Here is a 22,114-nt window from a genome sequence, read left to right on the forward strand (position 1 = left end):
GCTAAGGTGAGAGGATCACTTGAGGCCAGGGGTTCAAGACCAGCCTGGCCAGCATGGCAAAATCATGTCTCTACTAAAAATACAAAAATTAGCTGGGCATGGTAGCGCACACCTGTAATCCCAGCTACTGGGGAAGCTGTGGCACAAGAATTGCTCAAAACCAGAAAGCAGAGGCTGCAGTCAGCTGAGATTGTGCCACTGCACTCCAGCCTGGGTGACAGAGCAAGACCCTGTCTCAAAAAAGTGTACAATTTAGTGATTTTTAGTATATGTGCATACAGCAAATGGCACCACTATCATGTTTCAGAACATTTTCATCACCTCCAAGAGAAACCCTGGACCCATAAATGGTTGCTCCCCATTCTGCCCTCCCACTAACCCCTGGCCTTTTCTGGATCTTTCATATAAATGGGATAATCGAATATGTGTTCTGTTTTTTGCAATTGGCTTCTTTCCCTTAGCATGATGTTTTCAAGGTTACCCATTGGTAGCATGTCACAGTACTCTATTCTTTTTTACTGCTGAATGATAGTCCATTGTATGGCTATACTACATTTTTGTTTTCCATTCACCAGCTGATGGCATTGGGGTTGTTTCTACTTTTTGGTGATTCTATAACATTGTGTACAGTTTGTGTGTGGGCATAAGTTTTCAGTTCTGTTGCCCATACGCCTAGGAATGGAATTGCTGGGTCGTGTGGTAATTCTATGTTAATATTTTAAAAACTGGCAATCTATTTTCCACAGTAGCCCACCATTTTACATTCCCACCAGTAGTGTATGAGAGTTCTAGTTTCCTCACATCCTTGCTAACACTTGTGATTGTCTGTCTTTTTTATTTTAGCCAACCTAGTGGATACTAAATTGTAGCTCATTTGTATTGTTTTTAATGATTAGTCAAAACATTTGTGTCTGTGTGAAGTGCTTCAAATTCTTTTTTTATTGTGCTAAAATAAAAATAACATAATATATATCACTTTAACATTACTAAGTAAACAATTCAGTGGTATTAAGTACTTTTACAATGTTGTACAACCATTATCACTATCAACTTCCAGAATTTTTCCATAGTCTCAAACTGAAACTTTGTGCCCATCAGATAATAGCTCTCATTTCTCCTCTTCCCCAGCTCCTGGTGACTTCTATCTTCTATACAATTTCTATGAATTAGCCTATTCTCTGTACTTCATCTAAGTGGAGTTATACAACATTAGCCCTTTCGTGTCTGGCTTATTTCACTTAGCGTGTTTCAAGGCTCATCCATGTTGTAGTATGTGTCAGAATTTCATTCTTTTTTTTTGAGACTGAGTCTCACTCTGTGCCCAGACTGGAGTGCAATTGCACGATCTTGACTCACTGCAACCTCCGCCTCCTGGGTTCAAGCAATCCTCCTGCCTCAACCTCCTGAGTAGCTGGGATTACAGGTGCTGCCACCATGCCTGGCTAATTTTTGTATTTATTTATTATTTATTTTTTAGTAGAGATGGGGTTTCACCATGTTGGCCAGGCTGATCTTGAACTCCTGACCTCAGGTAACCTGGCCGCCTCGCCCCCAAAGTGCTGGTATAACAGGCATGAGGCCACCACGCCTGGCCTTAAATTCTTTTTGTAAGCAACTCTGGCCTAATCTAAATAATAAGGTAATACAGAGAATGTGCCTCACCCCTCCAGCATACTGTGTGTTTTGGCTTTAAGATCTTAGGACAGCTTCTCAGAGGAAGACACCACTCCTCCTCACAGTTGCAGCTGTTCACCCTCCAGACTCACTGGTAAAGTTAGAAACGCTTCTGAAAAACTGCCCATCTATATTTTTCCTCACAGCAGTTGTGAAGACTTGCTGAGGTGGATTTGAGGTGGAGCTCTCACAGGATAGAGCATTAGAAGAGGGGACATTTCGCTCTCCCTAATGTTTTATATACCAGCAATGTCCCATTGGTCAGGGCAGAAAGTTGAAGCTGCTTTTGCTTATGGAGCTCATAGAGTGTGTATGCGTATACCAGCAGGCTTAATTTTAAAATCTGACCCCAGAATTATGCTGTCTACAGTTTTATCTCATTGATTTTTCAAATAAGTGTACTCTAATATGTTGTTTTAGCTGTAACTGTCTTAAGACATGTTTGTCCAGCACATATGCTTAGCAAAATCTGTAACTGTTTGAGATGAACTCAATTTCTTTATTTATAAAAACGTTATGAAGCGAATTCCATTGACTTCTGATATGTCATGTTTATACAGTTTTCCTAAATAAATACAAAAAGGAGTTATCAGCATTCTCTTGACTTCCTAGATTAAAACTTTGGAACAAACTAAAGCCATTGAAGATCTAAACAAATCCAGAGACCAGCTGGAGAAGATGAAGGAGAAAGCTGAGAAAAAGCTCATGTCTGTCAAGTCAGAACTGATACCACAGAACATGAGGCTAAGGAGAATAAAGAAAGGGCCAGAAACATAATAGAAGTGGTAACCAGTGAAATGAAGACACTAAAAAAATCTTTGGAAGAAGCAGAAAAGAGAGAAAAGCAGGTGGGTTTAAATCTGGTGATGAAACCTTGTTTAGGAAATGACAGGACAATTCAAGAGCTGGATATTACAATTATTCATGCATTTCTTTTTAAAAACTATGGACTGTTTCATGAATTTGTATGTCATCATTTCATGAGGGCTGTGCTAATCTTCTCTGTATTGTTCCAATGTTAACACATGTGCTCCTGAAGCGAGAGCTAGTCACATACTTATTCAAAAGCAATTTACAAAGCTTTCTATATCTTTTCAACATATCCACCTGCCCCTCCAGCATCTTTGGCATTCAAGTAACCATTATGATTCACCCTGCTAAGAAAAATTGTTCACATTTTCATGGCACAAATTGTAGGAAAGGAAAAGACATTCTTATTCAAGCAGCGGAAGAGTTTTGGTGAAAAAACAGGTTCTGGTTCTGGGGAGCTTTCTGTTATGTTAGGTGATCACCTCCGAAGTTTGCATCATCACAGAGCTCTTAACGTTAACCAGGGCTTTGGCCTCAGGAGGCAGCCTTATCTGTAGCAGAGATCAGTCGCAGAAAACAGCTCCAAATCTCAAACAGTGGCACCCAGACTTGATGGCCGACCAGGCACAGATGTAAGCCATAAAAAGTACTCATTTGCTTGTTGGCTACAAGGAGGAGCATTTATCTAGTGAGTCCATCAGGAGGTCAGGCATAAAGAACATGCACCGGGCAGCTTGACCTCCATTGCTTTTGGCTTTTGTCTGTTTCTCCTTTTGAAGCTCAAAAGGGCATAGAGTGGACTCTGATCCTAGGTTTTTTTCCCCCTGCTTTGGCTGCCTCTGTTTTGGTTCATGTGTCAGGCAGAGATGGGGAAAGCCAAACGACACAATGAGTGTTCTCAGAAAAGAAACTTCTTCAGAATGAATAGCTTTGGCCACATTGGAAAGGGTGGAAGTCTGAGAGAAACTTTTTCATCAGGGAGACTAGGTTGGTATCTTAGTCCTTTCAGGCTGCTGTAACAAAGTACTATCTACTGGGTAGGTTATAAATAACAGAAATCTCTTTCTCACAGTTCTGGAGGCTGAGAAGTCCAAGATCAAGGTGTCTGGTGAGCACAGCTTCCTGGTTCAGAGTCAGCCCCTTCTTGCTGTGTCCTCACGTGGTGGAAGGAGCAAGGCAGCTCCCTGGGGCCTCTTTTATAAGGGCACTAATCTTATCATGAGGGCTCCACCCTCATGATCTAATCACCCGCCAAAGGCCCCACCTCCTAATATCTTCACATTGGTCATTAGATTTCACATAAGAATTTTGAGGTGTCATAAAATTCAAACTGTAACAACTAAAACCATTCCCAAATTGGACTCTGCAAGGGAAGGAGGTTGCAGAGCAAATGAGCCTGGGGTGGGACTGTTTGGGTGGCATTCTCTTGGATATAACTGTACTCAGGTTGGATCATCCCTTTTCTAACATGGCGGGTGCCTTTAATGAGGTGTTGGCCAGATGCCCTGATTTATCTGCTTTTGCATTAACCTAGAACCACAGAAACCAGCCTATGAGAATTTGAAGGGTATGAGGCATATTTCAACCATTGTCCCCAGCCCCCCACTTTTCTTTCAATGGAGAAATAGAAGTCCCAGAGTAGTCCATGGAATATGGCTTGTGAAATGGCAATCTGTGTGATGTGACTTGATAGTAATTTAGAAGTCTTCCTGTTTTCATTAGCTTATACTTTCTTGCTATTTGTTATTATTATTATTTTTTTAGTGTAAGAGGTTATCAGCCAGCTAAAATCCGAAGCATGTTTACCATCCATTGACATAACCCCACCAACATTTGTTTTAGTCCTTCCTAGTACGCAGAGCACACACACAATCACCATTTCATGTGATCTGAATTTCAGAACAGCCCTCCGAGGTAGGTGTATGGTAATCCCAACCTGAAGATTGAGAAAATGAAGACAGTGAGGTCTAGGTCTCATTCATGGTTACTTAACTTGGATTCTTGACTTAGTAGCCAATACCACATCAGTTGGCTCATCAGAAAAGTGATTGTGAAATCTCTGAAGGTGGCAGCTGTGGGACTTATCTGGAATCTGGTATTTTATAAGTGAGAGAACTAGGAAGAGGGTAGGTAATTTCCCTCCCTCATGCAAACCTGGGTTTTCTGCAGGTGTTTTTGTTTGTTGCATTTGGTTCAGCAGTAGTTGATACGTTTGTTCTCCCAGTTAATGAGTTTCTGTTTGATATTGCAGCTGGCAGACTTCAGGGAGGTGGTGTCCCAGATGCTAGGCTTGAACCTGACCAGCCTTGCTCTTCCTGATTACGAAATCGTCAAGTGTCTTGAAAGACTGATCCATTCACATCAGCATCACTTTGTTACCTGTGCCTGCCTCAAAGATGTGACTACCGGGCAAGATAGGCACCCACAAGGCCATTTACCACTTCTTCATTGAACACGTGTGTCTCTGGAGAGAGGTGGCCATAAGATATGGGACACAATTCCCAATTTTACAGATTCCTCATGTCTTTGAGATTTGATCAGTTTGTGAATATTTTATGCTTTGATGATATAGTGAGAATGCATCACTTGCAAGAACGATCTCAAAAGTGTCAGCTTTAGATAAACACTCAGTGTTAAAAAACGCCTATGATTTCATTTACTAGCATTTGGGGATCCAGAAGAATTCCACCAGATTGCATGAGTTAGATTGGAAATGGGAGTGGGAGATTAACATTGGGGGTATCTATTTTAAGTCAGGGGCTTTACTAGCCAATTTAGTTCTCATAATAACCATGTAGAGAAGCTGTGACGTTTTTATTTTACAACCTTTCTGGGGCTCAGACATAGAGTTACCTATCCAAGGTTGAGGTTGGGTAGTGGTGGAACCAGGATGGACAACTTATTGGCCCTGCCTCAAAGGCCATGCCTCTTCTCCTGCTACACAGACTTCGGCTTTTCCTGAATCTCTATGATGCTGGTGGGAATTGCTTGCATATAGGGAGAAAAATACCCCTGCCATCGAGAGTTAATATCTAGGCTGGACACGGTGGTTCACGCCTGTAATCCCAGCACTTTAGGAGGCCAAGGAGGGCATATTCATTTGAGGTCAGAAGTTTGAAACCAGCCTGGCCAACATGATGAGACCCTGTTTCTCCTAAAAATACAAAAAATTAGTCAGGTGTGGTGGTGCATGCCTCTAATCCCAGCTACTCAGCAGGAAAGCACTTGAACCCAGGAGATGGAGGCTGCAGTGAGCCAGGATTGTGCCATTGCACTCCAGCCTGGGCAACAGAGTGAGACTATGTCTCAAAAAAAAAAAAAAAAAAAAAAAAAAAAAAGAGTTAATGTCCATAAATGACAGATTTACAAGTGTAAGCTATATGATTTCTTCAAAAAGCAAAAGCAATATACTTAATTCATTTGGATCAAACTTACATAGGTTTCAGGTCCTGTAAGAAACTTGCCTGTTCTAACTGTTGCTTCCAGACTACATCTGGTGGTAATTGTTAATGTTTCAGCAGGGCTGATCTCAGTCCTTTAAAGTGGAAAGCTTTATTGTGAGCCCAACCTTATAAGATGAAGAAATTCCTATACAGTCTTATTCACCAATATATCCAAAACACCCACAGCAATGGTACCTTTTTAAGATCAGGATTTTATTATGAATTCCTGTCACTTTCTGTTTTCTATTTAAATTTCTATTTTACAGATTTTTCAGGGAATCATATTCTTCACTGAGAAAAATGTGTTACTCTTTGGACAATTTATCTTATTTCCAACATATAAAATGTATTTTTTATTGTCCTTAAAAGAAGCTCTAGCATGAAATTAAAGGAGAGGGGAAAAAATAGATCTAGTGCACCCAAACATTAGGAGAAAATGAAAAATATACAGCCAACCGTTTGTGAGTCATCAAAAAGTCAAAGTCAGCCTGGTCAACATGGCAAAAACCCATCTCTACAAAAAATACAAAAATAAGCTCGGTGTGGTGGCATGTGCCTGTAATCCCAGCTACTCAAGAGGCTGAGACATGAGAATTGCTTGAACCCGGGAGGCGGAAGTTGCAATGAGCCGAGATCGTGCCACTGCACTCCAGCCTGGGCAAGAGAGAGAGACCTTGTCTCAAAAAACAAAACAAAAAAAGTCAAAGTCATAATAAGCAAATTATTGGCTTCTTTCTTCTAGACTAAAAGAAATTAAAGAGATGAAACAATCAATTGCAAGGGCTGAAACTAGATTGGATCTTGGTTTGAATTTAAAAAAGCATAAAATATTCTTGCAATAGTTGTAAAAATTTGAATGTGGACTAAGTCCTAGATTATATTAAAATATTTTAAATTTTTTCCTCTAGACTAAAAGAAATTAAAGAATTGAAACAATCAATTGCAAGGGCTGAAACTAGATTGGATCTTGGTTTGAATTTAAAAAAGCATAAAATATTCTTGCAATAATTGTAAAAATTTGAATGTGGTCTAAGTCCTAGATTATATTAAAATATTTTTAATTTTTTAAGCTTGACAAATGCACTGATTTTTATACTTCAAATAACTAAAAATCCAAGAATCCACAGTGCTACAGAAAATAAGTGATAAAATGGGAAAAATAGCGAAGAACTTCTTTTAGGAAAACTACCAATAAAGGTAGAATGGATGATTCAAAAAAAAAAAAAGAAAAAAAGATAAAAGAAAGAAAAGGAAAAATCGAAAAGAAAGCACATGGTTGGATGACAGACCACACAGAGGGATAGTGACCAGGCTTTGCTTGTGGAGCGGGCATCCCTGCCTGGCTTTCTCCTTTATGTGCACGGACAGTATGAGTAGCATTTTGCATGTGAGTAAACATACCTGCGCAGCCCTGACTGAGGTCACTAGGCTGGCCAGAGGCAGGACAGGCAGTCTTGAATTTCCTCCGGGGGAGGCCTGCAGTTTTCCCCACCAACCCCTTTTCACATGCTCCAAAGATGTAGTCGTGGCTGCTATTTTGGATCCAAATCACCTTGAGTGGAGGAAGTGACTTCACTGGGTCTCTGGAGGCTCTCAGAGCTTGAGTGGCTCTGCTCCACCTTGAGTCATGCACCCATAAATGCAGTTACGGGTGGATGTGGGTGTATGAGAGTGGAGATTGTTTTTGTCCGTTCTCTTTGTTTTCATTTTCCAAATATAATCTTTAATAAACTTGATTTAGTTTCTTGGGAAATTTATTTTCTACACTATTCAAAGATATTTTAAATAATATTTTCAAAACATGAAATATTTTTTTTCATTTTTGATTTAGTATCATTAATCATGTATCAGGATTTATGTAAGAGACTAAAAATGATCCATAGTGGTTAGTACTGTACTTTCTGTTTATTACAGGAAATTTCATTCTATTTATCCAAATATATGTTTATATAATATTTCCACTATGTGACTCTAGTGATCTTTAACATACACAAAATGATCTACAGTGATCTTTAAGATACATAGAAATATGAAAAATGTTTGAATATGATCTTTAGGGACTTCTAGTGAAAAGGGTATAGGAAATGGGAAAATAAATTCTGTACATGTATACAGTTCATATACACATTGCTTTTCATTTGGACAAATTGAAAATCTTTTAATAAAGCCATTTGCTTCTTTGTTAAAATGCCAATTGGTTGTTGGATTTCCCTTTGTGGCAATCATTCCAGAGTTGGCAGGCCAGCTTTGAATTTTTAGGTTAGATTTTGTTCTTCTATAATATCCATGTATATTTTATGTTTTCCAATAAAATGCACTAGGTTTGATATGATTTTTACATAAGGCTTTAAAATATTTAATACTAACTCTTCTATCAAATACACTTGAGTGATAGTAATATTTGCTACTTAGGTGATTATTCTGGTCACTGTCTGTGACATGTAAATAGATGCATAAAAATATCTCAATTAGGGAAAACAATTTAGGCTTGACCCATCTGAAATTTCCAGTTTTACCTTACGGTCTGTTTTACAGATGAACAGCAATTGATTCAAGGCTCAGGGGCAGCAGGCTGGAGCTGTTAAAGAAGTCTACTTTACTGATATTTTGATAATACTTACAACTCAGAATTGGAGCCTCGTTTTCACTGGGGAAGCATTTCATGGTTATGCAGCCTTTGGCTTGGAAAGTCTCACCCAGTTGATGCAGTAGTGATTTTATCCACATTATTGGACATATGCAGTAGTGATTTTATCCACTTCACTTCGCTTCTCATTAGCAAGTGGGGTCTGTATGCTTCTCTTTCCGCTATGTGCTTCCATACCGTATTCCCCTGCCTTTGTATAAAACATGGTTCATTTGAGGCTCCTGCTAGCTGACAGGCAGATAACTTTCTTCTAGACCTCTTTGGGGTTACCTACTAAAAACCTATCTATTCTCCCTGCTTAAGACTTTTGCAAGTGGTTCATAAGTGTCTTCGCTAATCCCACTGGGTGCTGCCTTCGTCTTGGGTAGCTTTAATGCCTGTAAGGCCAACTCATGCAGCATCATATCTTTTCATTTTATTTTTTTGAGACGGAGTCTCAGTCTGTCACCAGACTGGAGTGCAGTGACGTGATCTCGGCTCACTGCAACCTCCTCCTCCTGGGTTCAATTGATTCTCCTGCCTCAGCCTCCCCAGCAGCTGGGACTGTAGGCATGTGGCACTATGCCTGGCTAATTTTTGTATTTTTAGTAGAGACGGAGTTTCACCATGTTGGCCAGGATGGTCTCGATCTCTTTTTTTTTTTTTTTTTTTTTTTTTTGAGACGGAGTCTCGCTCTGTCGCCCAGGCCGGACTGCAGTGGCGCCATCTCGGCTCACTGCAAGCTCCGCCTCCCGGATTCAGGCCATTCTCCTGACTCAGCCTCCGGAGTAGCTGGGATTACAGGTGCCTGCCACCTCGCCCGGCTAGTTTTTTGTGTTTTTTTAGTAGAGACGGGGTTTCACTGTGTTAGCCAGGATAGTCTCGATCTCCTAACCTCGTGATCCCCCTGTCTCGGCCTCCCAAAGTGCTGGGATTACAGGCTTGAGCCACCACGCCCGGCCGGTCTCGATCTCTTGACTTTGTGATTCACCTGCCTTGGCCTCCCAAAGTGCTGGGATTACAGACATGAGCCACCATACCCGGCCTATATCTTTAGTTCCTTGGCCTTCTCAGTGCTTATACTTTTATCTCCTTTTGTTTCAGTCACTCACATCCTAGATTGCAGCTTATAGTAATCCAATTTAGATTACCTTAAGCTGACAGGAGAATTTTGGGGGCTTGCTTGAAAGATTCAGGGGTAGACTAACTTCAGCTTGGTTAGATCCAAGGATTCAGAATCGGTGTCTGGATTCTTTCTGCTTCTATCCATCTCTCATGTCAATTTGATTTTGCTTGTCTTTGCATGTTGGACTTTTTCCTTCCGCATATAGGTTCCTCCATGCTACCAGAAGAGATGATCACAAGCAGTTGCGTGATTTTTACAACTGATGTGGTCATGTGGCTCACGCCTGTAATCACAGCACTTTGGGAGGCTGAGAAGGGTGGAATGCGTGAGCTCAGGAGTTCGAGTCCATTCTGGGCAAAAATCAGAACAAAACAAACAAACAAAACCAAAAAAAAAAACCCTCATGAGCCGAGAAAAAGAGATACCCCTTGTCTCCAAGTGTCCATGCAAAAAATATTAGTGGAGAGCCTGATCATCTCTTCCAGGTCATACACCTATCCTTGAACCAATCACTGTAGCCAGGTGGATGAACACACTCACCAGCCTGCATCCCATGCCAACCACTGTTAGTGAGGTTGGGGTCAGGTGATGCTCTAGGATTACCTGCTCAACCAGGACCACATGTAATGACAGAGGGAAAGTTCCCCAAAGGAAGGGCAGCTGGTCAGACACACACACGCAAACACACACACACACACACTTCTGTGACACGTGGCCTGTCAGAACTGTCTAATACCTAGGAGTTATGCACCTTTGAAATCATAATTAAAAAGCTCCACAACCTCTTATCATCCCAAACCTTTATCTCTTACTCCCAAATAGCTGTGCTTTGAGCCTTTGAGCCATTGCATTTCCCTGGTCCTCCTATTTTCTCCCTCCCAGTCTTGCCCATCCTCATTCCATCTGGAGCCAGCCTATACATTAAGGTTCATTTCTTCAATCATTCTCTTCCTAACACCTTTAACTCCCTGTTCCCTTGCCCTTCTGTCCTCGACTTTGAATTACTCCCAACTACCAATGTTTCTGTTGCTTTTCCTGCCCCACTGAATGAAGCTGGAGAAAATCACATGAAATCACAGCTAAGTGGCATCCCAAAATTCATGGTTTTTGATCTCATCTGAGTCTCCTGTCCTAACTGGTAAAGCTGCACTGTTTTCCCTGTTATATGTCTCTGTCATTTTCCAAAATGATTTTTGCAAATATTCTTTTTTCCTTTGAGGCTCTTATCCTATGTCTTCCCTCTTCACCCTCAGCAGACAATCTCATCTCCTATTTCACCCAGCAAATAGAAGCCATTATAGGAAACATCTTCAATATCACATCCTAATACAGCCTTACATGTGTCCACACCCTCCCCCCTTACCTCCTTGCCTCTCCCTGTCTCAGCTATTTTCTCTACCTGGGCACTTGCATCGTCAGAAACTTAGCCCCATCAATTGTTTTCCTCGCTTTCCAGTGTTGTCAACTTCACGTTCATAAATGACTTATTTCCATCAGCATTTAAATATGTTCAAATCTCTCTCATCTTAAAGACATCCCTCTCTCTACTCCACAGCAACTTCTCCTCCAAGCCCTACCTCCATCTTCTTCTCCTCAGTTGAGCCCCTTGGAAGTGTCCTGTATATGCTGTCTTTCTGGTCTCACCTTTTACTCATGCCATCATCCGTTCAACCTGGCTTTTGTCTTCATTCCTCCAGTATTCTCATTTTTTGTGAGCAAATCTGTGTTACTTTTAAAGTGCTTATCTTCAAAGACATGGTATCAACCCAAATGCTCATCAGTGAAAAACTGGATAAATAAAGAAAATGTGGTACATATACACCATGGAATACTATGCAGCCATAAAAAGGAGTGAGATCATGTCCTTTGCAGGGACATGGGTGGAGCTGGAAGCCATCATCCTCAGCAAACTAACACAGAAACAGAAAACTAAACACTCATGTTCTCACTTATAAATGGGAGCTGAATGATGAGAACACAAGGGACTCAGTTTGAAGGCACAAGAGGATTTTCTCTGATATCCTAAGGCTGGGGTAGGTAACCCAACTGGGGGTTTCCATGTCATCTTGTGTGTAGCTAGACCAACACTTACTTACACCAACTTCTCATAGTAGCATCTCATTTGTGGACAAAGAAACCCTGAGACTTGGAGAAATGAAGGTTACAGCCACCTAAGCTAAAATAGAAATCTACACTTTGTTACTTCAACGTTCACATGATTCACACTGAGCCATGCTGCCTCCTGTAGGCTTGTTCATCACATGTCTAGTGCTTGACCCATAGTTGGTGAGCATTTGTTGAATGTCTAACTGAATCAGCTGATGGAATGGGGTTTGAATTGGTGGATTGGATCCTCCTCTCTTTATGGACCAGAACTTTTAACCATTATCTGTATAAAGATTTGAATGGATTCTTGATGTATAATTTATGTAATTATAAAGTGGGCAGGTGACTAATAATGATAATAGCTTACAGATGTATTATAACTCTTACTACAATGTTTTCACATACATTACTCTTTTGATCTCCACAATGATTCTGATAGGGCAGGCATGGTTATTCCTATGAAATAAAGAGAGAGAGAGAGAGAGAGAGAGAGAGAGAGAGAGAAAATGAATTAGCTGAACTGAGAGAATAGGCTCCAGGTTTCCTAACTCCTGGTCCCATGAACTTTCCATTTCCCAAAGCTATTTTCCCTGCAATCCCTTGGTTAATCTTGTGGTTAATTCTTGACCTAGCAGAAAGTAGGGAAGAGGTAGTATAAAAAAATGCCACTACTCAAGTGGTAATGACCAATAAATATAAATGGAGAGATTGCATCCACTGTTGATCTGGAAATTGAAAATAGGGACAAAGCCTGGACTCGTGCTCTCTGGCTCCAGACTCACTAAGTTTTATTAGAAAATGCCGCGTAGCTGGACTATTGCTAAGTGGAAGAGGGGTTTTGTTGTTGCTATCATGCTGAAAGTCATTTACATACTCAGAACACACCTTTCCAGTTTTCCTGTAGGACTGTGAATGTCTTCCCAAGGCATTTAGGAAGCTATAAGCACATGATAAAGAGGAATGCTTGTCTGGGCTCAGCAGCAGATGCCGTGGTGTACCCTAGTCCTGCTGTGGGACTGAAGCACTTGTTCTCCAGCTGCCCAGAGCAAATGGCTTCTGACAAACCACACCTGGGTCCCTTCCAAGGTCTTGCCCTTGGATGAAGGGCGCTATCTCATCCTGGGTCGCAGACCCTTTCCAAGGGCAACTCTCATCCAGTGGCTGGCCAGTGAAGGGGTACACAGACATGGCCCTTTTCCCTCCATGTAGGACCACGCTGAAGGGTCATCTCAGCTTCTGAACCCCTCCTTTCTCATAAGATTGGTGCAGGCCTCTGTTGCAACTGCATGTCAGGGCAGCCACTCCCTCTACCCATCCTGCTCTTTTACTTTCTTGTAGGTTTAGCTCCTGAGTGTGCAATTCGACTACACTTCTGCATCCAAATTTCCATCTCAGAGTCTTCCAGAAAACCTACAACAGATTCATTCCTTCTCCCTGCAACTGGTGATGAAGATACTCAGCCATTTTTGTGACTTCCATCGTATGGTTTTATCAATCTGTCAGTCATAGGTATTTTTTGATCACTTGGTGCTAGAGGAGTCACAAAAACCAAACACAACAAAACAAACCCCAAAATATCTGTGTTCAGTTTTCAGGTTCTTTTTAGAATTATCCAGTAGAAATGTATAACTGAGTTCAAGTATAATGTTGAGTACCAGAAAAATATTCAATTTTTACTTTCCTGTTAATTGCAACAGGGTACGGTACCAGAATAGGTGCTAATCCTAGTAGCTTAAGCAATAAGAGATTTATTTATTTTTATTTTTATTTTTTTTTGAGACGGAGTTTCGCTCTTGTTGCCCAGGCTGGAGTGCAATGGCATGATCTTGGTTCACTGCAGCCTCTACCCTCCCGGGTTCAAATGATTCTCTTGCCTCAGCCTCCCAAGTAACTATGATTACTGGCATGCACCACTATGCCTGGATAATTTTGTGCTTTTAGTAGAGACAGGGTTTCACCATGTTAGTCAGGCTGGTCTCAATTTGCTGACCTCAGATGATCCACCTGCCTCAGCCTCCCAAAGTGCTGGGATTACAGGCATGAGTCACCTCACCTGGCCTAAGAAGGGATTTATTATAGGGTACTAGGTGGCTTACAGAATCGTGTGAGGGCTGAAGAAATGAACTTGAGATTGATTTCCATAGAAATTCCCAAAGGCCCACCACAGAACTAAACCACCAAGAGAGCTGCTGCTGCTATGTCTAGGTAGATGCAGAATTGCATTGATACTACCCTAATCCTGAAGCCACCACTTTCAGGGTGCCTTCCCTCCTACTGCTAATTCTAGAACCCTACTGCACCTGCTGCTATCTGGACCTTTTATAAAATGTGTGCCTTTTACCCTGCCTCTCAGGAATCATAAACCTGGTGACCATATTCTGCATCCTCTGCTAGTGATGCCACAGAAGACCGAGAGCATCCATCAGAAATAGCTGTGGCAGCAGAGGTGTGACCACTGCCAGCATCCACATCTCACACTTGGGCATCGAATGGCTAAATCCAAATCACATCTGGAATCCTTTCTGAAGGAATTCCTGGAATCTTAACATTCAGCTTCCCAATGATGGAGGTACAGAAAGGCATGCTGCAAGAGTGTTTTCCAAATGTTCTGACATATTCTACTGTAGAATTCATTTTCCTCACACATCCATACAGTCGCATACACATCTACCTGAAATAAAAGATTCACAAGACAGTGTGAGACTCCCTGATGGTTTTGATTCTAGTCTATGCTGAGCAGTGCTATGCTGTTCTATGCTATTTCATTCTGTTAAGAAATGCTGGTCTTGACCCACTAAGTTGGTTTCATGATGGACTAATGGATGATAACTGGCAGTTTGGTAAAACACTTCACGACAAGAAGGGAGAAATGGATGTTGAGTGCCAATCCACAATATCTACAATACTGTTTTATACTGTTCCTTCCCCTGTCCTGAATTGACAGAAAGAATTCCAGGCTGCTCGCAGAAGGGACTTAGTGATACGATAAACTGCATAGTGAACTGAGGATCAGAAGTGGCTTCTAGTCCATGGAGCAGCAGTTTATTTATTTGTAAATGAGAGCATTGTGAATAGTTCTGTGTTGTAATGACCGGATTGACACCTACCTAGCAGGAAAACTGAGGGAAAGGGTGACCAGTCTGTACCTTGTACCTTTTACTAGAGGATGGATTAAGCCCACGAGGGAGTTTTGATGGCAAATGTACTATGGTGTGCCTTTAGAAGCAACTGTTGCACTCCTGAAAAATATTAGTTGGCTTTAGTCCAGTTTCTGGTTTTGCATGTAGGTGTAAAACTAATGATTCATTCTGAGAGCATGGGGGTATATAGTGAATGTGAAAAGCATGACTTGTTCACCTGCCCCATGTTTGAAAAGCAATTGTTAATTACACTGTTAACATTTGTTAAGAATTTAATTTCTTCATATAGAGCTTTTAGATAAAAGCTTATGTTTACCAATGATTGGGGCTTTCAGTGAGAACTTTTTTCCTAATGCAGTGCTGGTTGGAAGGTAATTGGTTTTAAAAAAGAAAAGCCCATCGGGAAGGCAGAACAAAGAAACGTTTAACAAATGTCTCATCTGTGCCAAATGGTACACCAAGCATTTCCATACACAATCACTCGTGTAATCCTTACAATAGTTCTTAATGAAGAAATTTTGATTTTCCTTTTTGCAGATGGGGGAAAGGCTTAAAGAGATTAAAAGGGATTCACCCAAGGTCATTAAACTAGAAAGAGAAAGCATAGAATTCACATTCAATTTTGGATGACTCACAGCTCCTACTTTTCCTACTGTTCCAGGATGTCTCTGTTGCTTTCATTATTTGTTCAAGGAGAATATAAGTGAAAACAAAACCCCTCAACACAAACTTTATTAGCAAGACGGTAATTTTTATCTTTTGGAAAAAAGAGACCTAATGGGTCCTTCAGCTGCCTATTTCATCTCTTCCTTAGCCATATTTTCCTCTTTTTAGGAACCTGATATCTAAAAGCAATAGAGAATTGAACAGATGATTTGTGGGCATTATTTTGGTTTCATATCTGTTATGGTTTTCTTTTGGTTGTGATTGTGTTTAAGGAAACTGGAAGAATTTGTGTTAAGGATAGAATATGTTGGCCGGGCGCGGTGGCTCAAGCCTGTAATCCCAGCACTTTGGGAGGCTGAGACGGGCGGATCACGAGGTCAGGAGATCGAGACCATCCTGGCTAACATGGTGAAACCCCGTCTCTACTAAAAAAATACAAAAAACTAGCCGGGCGCAGTGGCGGGCGCCTGTAGTCCCAGCTACCCGGAGGCTGAGGCAGGAGAATGGCGTAAACCCAGGAGGCGGAGCTTGCAGTGAGCTGAGATCCGGCCACTGCACTCCAGCCTGGGCGACAGAGCGAGACTCCGTCTCAAAAAAAAAAAAAAAAAAAAAAAAAAAAAAAAAAAAAAAGTATATGTTTCCCCAAAGTTCAGATGTTGAAGTCCTAACCTAGATGCGATGGTATTTGAAGGTGGGGCCTTTTGAAGGTAATTAGGTTTAGAGGAAGTCATTAGGAAGGAGCCCACATGATGGAATTAGTGCCCTTATAAGAAGAGGAAGAGACCGAGAGCTTGCGCTCTCTGTACTCTGAGGAGACAGCAAGAAGGTGTCTATGTCTCTGCACACCAGAAGGAGAGAGTACCAGAACCCAACCACTCTGGCACCTTCATTTCGGACTTCCAGCCTCCAAAACAGTAAGAAGAAAATTTCTGTTGTTTAAACCACTCATTCTATAGTATTTTGTTATGGCAGCCTGAGCTAGGACAGTAGGTAACATAAAACACTTCCCTAAACACCTCTGTAAACTTAACACAATGGACTGTCATGTTTGTGGCACTTTGATTGTGTATGGTTGTAGCAATGTGAAAAATGCCAAACTTGCAAAATACGTGAAAAAGATCTGCAAAATGTTCACGCCTCTTTAAACACTTGACTCTTAATACTTGTTTTCGAATTTTTTCTCTTTTAGCAAAAATACACAAAATTAAGTAAAATATTAGGACTAAAAGGAACCCAATTCACTGTGATTCTTTACCCATGCAATCTGGTTACTCTCAGTGCAGAGGTTGAGCTGACATTTGTACCTACTGACAGGATGTAATTTGTGACTTTGGGGAACATGGTTGCATACTTTTGAGAATCACTTTTTTTTAAGGCTAAGTAGCTTATTGAAAATCTTTTTGTTTTTTGATGATTTCTTATATGTAAGCCAGTGTACAGTCTGCATGGCTGTGCTGACAGTCCTTAAAGCTGGCAATGATGTCCTTCACAGAGATGGTAGAATCCTCTATGTGCTTCTTTCAGGGTGTGTGATGAGTTACAAGAAAACTGGCAGAGTTTCCAAAGCAGTTATGCAAACCACTTCGTCATAATCTTCATGATAATAGTTAACATTTATTTATGCACCAGGGACTGTCTTGAGCACTTTGCAAGCTTTAGGTAATTTAATCTTCCCCTAACCATAATCTTAATGATAATAGTTACCATTTATTTATGCACCAGAGGCTGTGTTGAGCACACTGTAAGCTCTATGTAATTGAATCTTCCGCCAACTCACCACTGGTTGGTCTGACCCTGCTGTGCCCTCTGTCTCCCATGCTATTCTGCCTCTTCTTTGGAGGGGTCCATTGTCAGGCCTGAAACTGGGTATCTGACCAGGTTGTGCCCTGTCCTACATGGGAGTGGGAACTGCTCTGTACCTAGGTGTCCGCCACTGACTCAGAAGTCCAGGTGAGTTGGCCGAGGAGGAAAGACATCTGCCAAAGCAGATAGCTTTGTGTTTGTGGGAGTTCACTCCCACTTCCTGGTTTGGGGATCAAGCTGATTGGCTTCAGTTGAATGTTAAAGCTGAATTTTTAAAGCCATGCTACTTTCACTACAGTGGGGATCTCTATGCCATTCTGCTTAGGAGTCTGATAACATGGGTATTAAGGGCATGGAATTTCTAGGTGTACTCACTGGCCTCTAATCTGAACCCCACTTTGGCTGTTTACTTCTACCTCTGGGCTTTGGTTCTCTCATCTAGAAAATGAAGGTTAACAATGGTCCTAATCTCCTATAGTTGGTCGGAGGGGTAAGTAAATCATAGATAAGAAAAGTTTAGTCCTGTGCCCAGCATATTATCATATCAATATGTATAAGTTATTATTAATATTAATATGAGGCCCTTAATATGTCCAATCATCCTGTATTCATATTTAATGCTTTTACTTCTAGACTAAATCACTGTAATCAAATACTTATCTTTTTCTCCCTCTGGAATGGCCTTCAGTGAGTCATACCTTCCAGTATTGATGACCTTTTGCAATCCTTCCCTGACCCACACTGACTCTGGGCTTGGCCAAGTGACTGGCTTTGGGCAATGGGACGTTGGCAAATGTGCTGTAGGCAGAGGCTTGGTAAGCCCTTGCACAATGGGGCTTGCCCTGTGGAATGCAGATGCCATGCAAGAAGAGAAGATCGGGCTAGTCTTCTTGGAAACAGATCCTAAGACCACATGCAGAAAGAGGCTGGTCATCCCAGCATCCCACTGGAGCCCACCCCTGAGCCAATTTTTCAGCTGAATGCAACCGCATAAGGGACTCCAGTTATGAGCAGAACTGCCTGGTCAATCCACAGGATCATGACAAACAATGCATTATTGTTGTTTGAAGCCCCTGACTTTTTGGGGTGGTTTGCTATGTAGCAATAGATGGCTGAAACACCCTCCATAAAATAGTGTGAGACAACTTTATACCAAAATAAAAAGAAAGCATGGATGCTATCATCCCAATGGCAAATGAACAGTTGTGGGAAAACAGAGCTTTCAAAAAGCTCAGAGTAGCACATGTGCATCAGAGGCCCGTGCCTTGTTGCCAGGATGTCTGTCAGAAGAAACCTAGGGAGTTTTCAGGAGTCCTGGCTGGTGGGAAAGCCAGCACTGTGGCTGTTGGCCTGTGGAAATGTGAAGAAAGAAGAAGAAGAAAGAAAAGAAAGAAAGAAAGAAGAAAGAAAGAAAAAAAGAAAGAAGAAGAGAAGAAAGAAAGAAAGAAAAAGAAAGAGAAAGAAAGAAAGAAAGAAAAAGAAAGAAAGAAAGAAAGAAAGAAAGAAAGAAAGAAAGAAAGAAAGAAAGAAAGAAAGTGAAAGAAAGAAAGAACCCACAGGCACTCCAACCACTTCACCACAATAATTGCAACTCTTACTTCTATTTGCCAACAAAACTAGTGTTTACAAGAGAAAAACAAGACAAATTATATTTTTAGCAATAAATGTTTTATTTGGAAAATGTCAGTGCCAGTTGCACCCTAATGATGTTTTTTTTCCAAAACATGTGGTTAGTAAGAAGAGTAGAGTAGGGATTCAGGTTAAGAGAGCTCTGAGAGCTTGACTAGACACTATTAAACCGGATTGTATTTGAAGGGATGTGGGCCTGTTTGCACTGTAGCTGCTGAATACATATGACATGAAGCATCTTCTTGCTTTGTGGGATGGCTTTGGTACATGCACCAGCACTGCTGAGTCCCACTGACTCAACTTCCCTTTCCTGAATCGCTTTTGGTTCATTGCATTAGATGAAATGAATTGAGTAGTTTGGACGTTGGAGAGGATTATAAATCTTCAAGGAAAAATACATTTAATACATGATTAGGGGATAGAATAGGTTAAAAAATCAATTTGGAATGAGCAGTTTTTAAAAAATAAACTTTATAGCTTGGAGCAGATTTTGGTTCAGAGCAAAACCGAGTGAAATACAGAGATCTCCCTCACACTCCCTCCCTCCAGGTATGCGCAGCCTCTCCTATCAAAACCCTGCACCAGAGTGGCACATTTGTGACAACTGATGGACCTACAGTGACACACCAAAGTGCGTAGTTTACATTAGGGTTCACTTGTAACTTTGGACATTCTGTGAGTTTTGGCAAATGTATCATAACATGTATCCACCATTACAGTATCACACAGAGTAGGGTCACTGCCCTAAAAATTCTTTGTGCTCTGCCTCATCATCCTTCTCCCACTCCTACCCCTGGCAACCAGTGATCCTTTTACTCTCCACAGTTTTGCCTTTTAAAGAACGTCATGTAGTTGGAATTCCACCGTATGTGGCTTTTTCACATTGACTTCTTTCCCTTAGCAAGACACATTTAAGTTTCCTCCATGTCTTTTCATGGCTTGGATGCTCATTTCTTTTTAAGACTGAATCGTATTCAATTGTCTGGATGCACCGCCATTTATTTATCCTTTTACCCAAGTAGGACATGGAGGAACCTATGTGGTGCTTCCAAAATTAGGCAATTACGAATAAAACTGCTTTAAACATTTTTGTGCCTTTTTTGTGTGGACATAGTTTTCAATTCATGTGGGTAAATACAGAAGCATGACTACTGGATCATATGGTAAGAGTATATTTAGTTTTGTGAGAAACTGCCGAACAGTCTCCTAAAGGGACATTTCCACCAGCAATGAATGAGAGTTCTTGTTGCTCCACATCCTTGCCAGCATTTGGTGTTGCTTTCAACTTTGATCATTCTAATAGGTATGTATTTGTATCTCATTATTACTTTAATTTTCAATTTCCTAATGACATATGACGTTGAGCATCTTTCTATATGCTTAACTGCCATCTGTATATCTTCTCTGGCAAAGTGTCTGTTCAGATCTTTTGCTCATTTTAAAATTAGATTGTTCATTTTCTTATTGTTGACTTTTAAGAGTTCTTTGTATATTTTGGATAGTGGTCCATTATCAGATATGCCTTCTGCAAATATTTCCTCCCAGAACAGTTTTTTAGGTAATAATGTTTGAGAGATTTAAATTAATCTTAGCATTGTGTAAATAAAAAACAAATTTAAAAAATAAACAGAAATATATTAGCTACCATGATCAAATGTTTGAGAAAGAATTATTAAATTATTGATGCTTTAATAAATCTGTTTTTTATGTAAGGGAGAGAATAAAACAAAATTTCTTCGTGAGTTGCAAAATTGTAGTTAGGAAAACTACCAAAGAACACATAATCTAAATAAAGGCTGAGAAATAGGGAAAGTCTGTAGAGAAGGGAACCTGTTGATGGACTCCCATTGTTGTCCTTCTATCTTACTGTATTATGGTTATTTGTGTATCTGTTCCCTTACTAGCCTGTGAGTTCCTAAGATATAGTGTCTTCCTAATATTTGAAACTTGGCTGCACCTGGGATGAGACATAGTAGACCCTCAACAAATGTTTCTTGAATGAATAAATATATGAATGACTGCGTACTAATTTAAAAATATTCTCAAATTTCTATGAAATTGGATTTGTCAGACACAATCTTAAGTGTTGTTAGTTGACCAGCTCATGGCACTAACACATTTGGGGCCATATTACGTAGGAGTCAGTAGCTTGGGCTTTGAAATCAGAGAGATTTAGCCCTAAGTCCTGGTTCACCATTGTCAAGCTGTGTGATCTTGGGCAAAGTAGCTTTCTAAATCTCCTGTTTATCAGCAGTAAAATGGGAGCAAAAATACTGCCTATCTCATGGGGTACAGTAGTTGTAAGGGTTAAAAAAATACAAGTGAAAACTGCTTGGCTATGGTAAGGGTTCAACAAATGTTTGCCAGTATTACATCAAACAAATGCACAAATGATAAAGTCGTGTTTGCATAAACCAAGGGAGGAATGCCAGTTCTCCCTGGTAGAGACGGACTAACCCTTGGAATCTAGAGGCACTGTTAGAGTAAGACTATGGTGCCAAGAAACAGGAGTGAGCTATGCCTTGGTCCAGGTGCACTGGGTTACTGTATCTTTCTGCTGATATTCTCTCTCTGTACTGTGGTTGGCCTTTGGCCAAGGACACTTGCACTTAAGGGTTCCTGGTGGGACAGGCATATTTTGAGCATACCCGGGGTAGGGTGGGTAAAGGAACAAGACTGTGGGTTGGCTTCAGTCCCAGATGGCCACCTGTAGGAGTGACCACTATTCCTTATAGACCCTACACCAGGCTTCAGTGGAACCTAAATCACCAACTCCTGGGATTTGAATTGATTCAAATCAGTGATCCATCTCTTAGTTTGCTCTTAGTTTGCTAGCTATAGCCATAAAACCCACACACTAAGAAAACGTTGTTGCTTACATGATTCAGTCCTGCTCCAAATTTGCTCTATGGTCTAATATGGAAGAGAGTGCTAAGGCTGACAAGATGTTAACTATGAGTTATTAATGTTTTCAGGAGAAGTCAAAACATGGACTTTTGCTGCTATTAGGAATTGATGTGCACCTCATAATATTAAAAGCCTTCACTAAAGAGATATCAGGAGCAGATGGATTGTGAAGGCAGATAAATAA

At 40.8% G+C, this 22,114-nt stretch overlaps 1 non-coding gene and 1 pseudogene across 1 annotated transcript; one reads left to right on the top strand and one right to left on the bottom strand.

Annotated features, from left to right (window-relative positions):
- The first annotated feature begins 1,694 nt into the window (after nt 1–1,694).
- LOC115896141 lies at nt 1,695–4,936 on the top strand (annotated as a pseudogene).
- On the bottom strand, nt 2,614–2,720 carry LOC115896142. The gene has a single exon (XR_004056092.1). It is a non-coding gene; the product is annotated as a U6 spliceosomal RNA (small nuclear RNA).
- Nucleotides 4,937–22,114: the final 17,178 nt, after the last annotated feature.

The sequence above is a fragment of the Rhinopithecus roxellana genome, unplaced genomic scaffold (assembly GCF_007565055.1).
Source record: "Rhinopithecus roxellana isolate Shanxi Qingling unplaced genomic scaffold, ASM756505v1 contig5404, whole genome shotgun sequence".
Lineage (NCBI taxonomy): Eukaryota > Metazoa > Chordata > Mammalia > Primates > Cercopithecidae > Rhinopithecus > Rhinopithecus roxellana.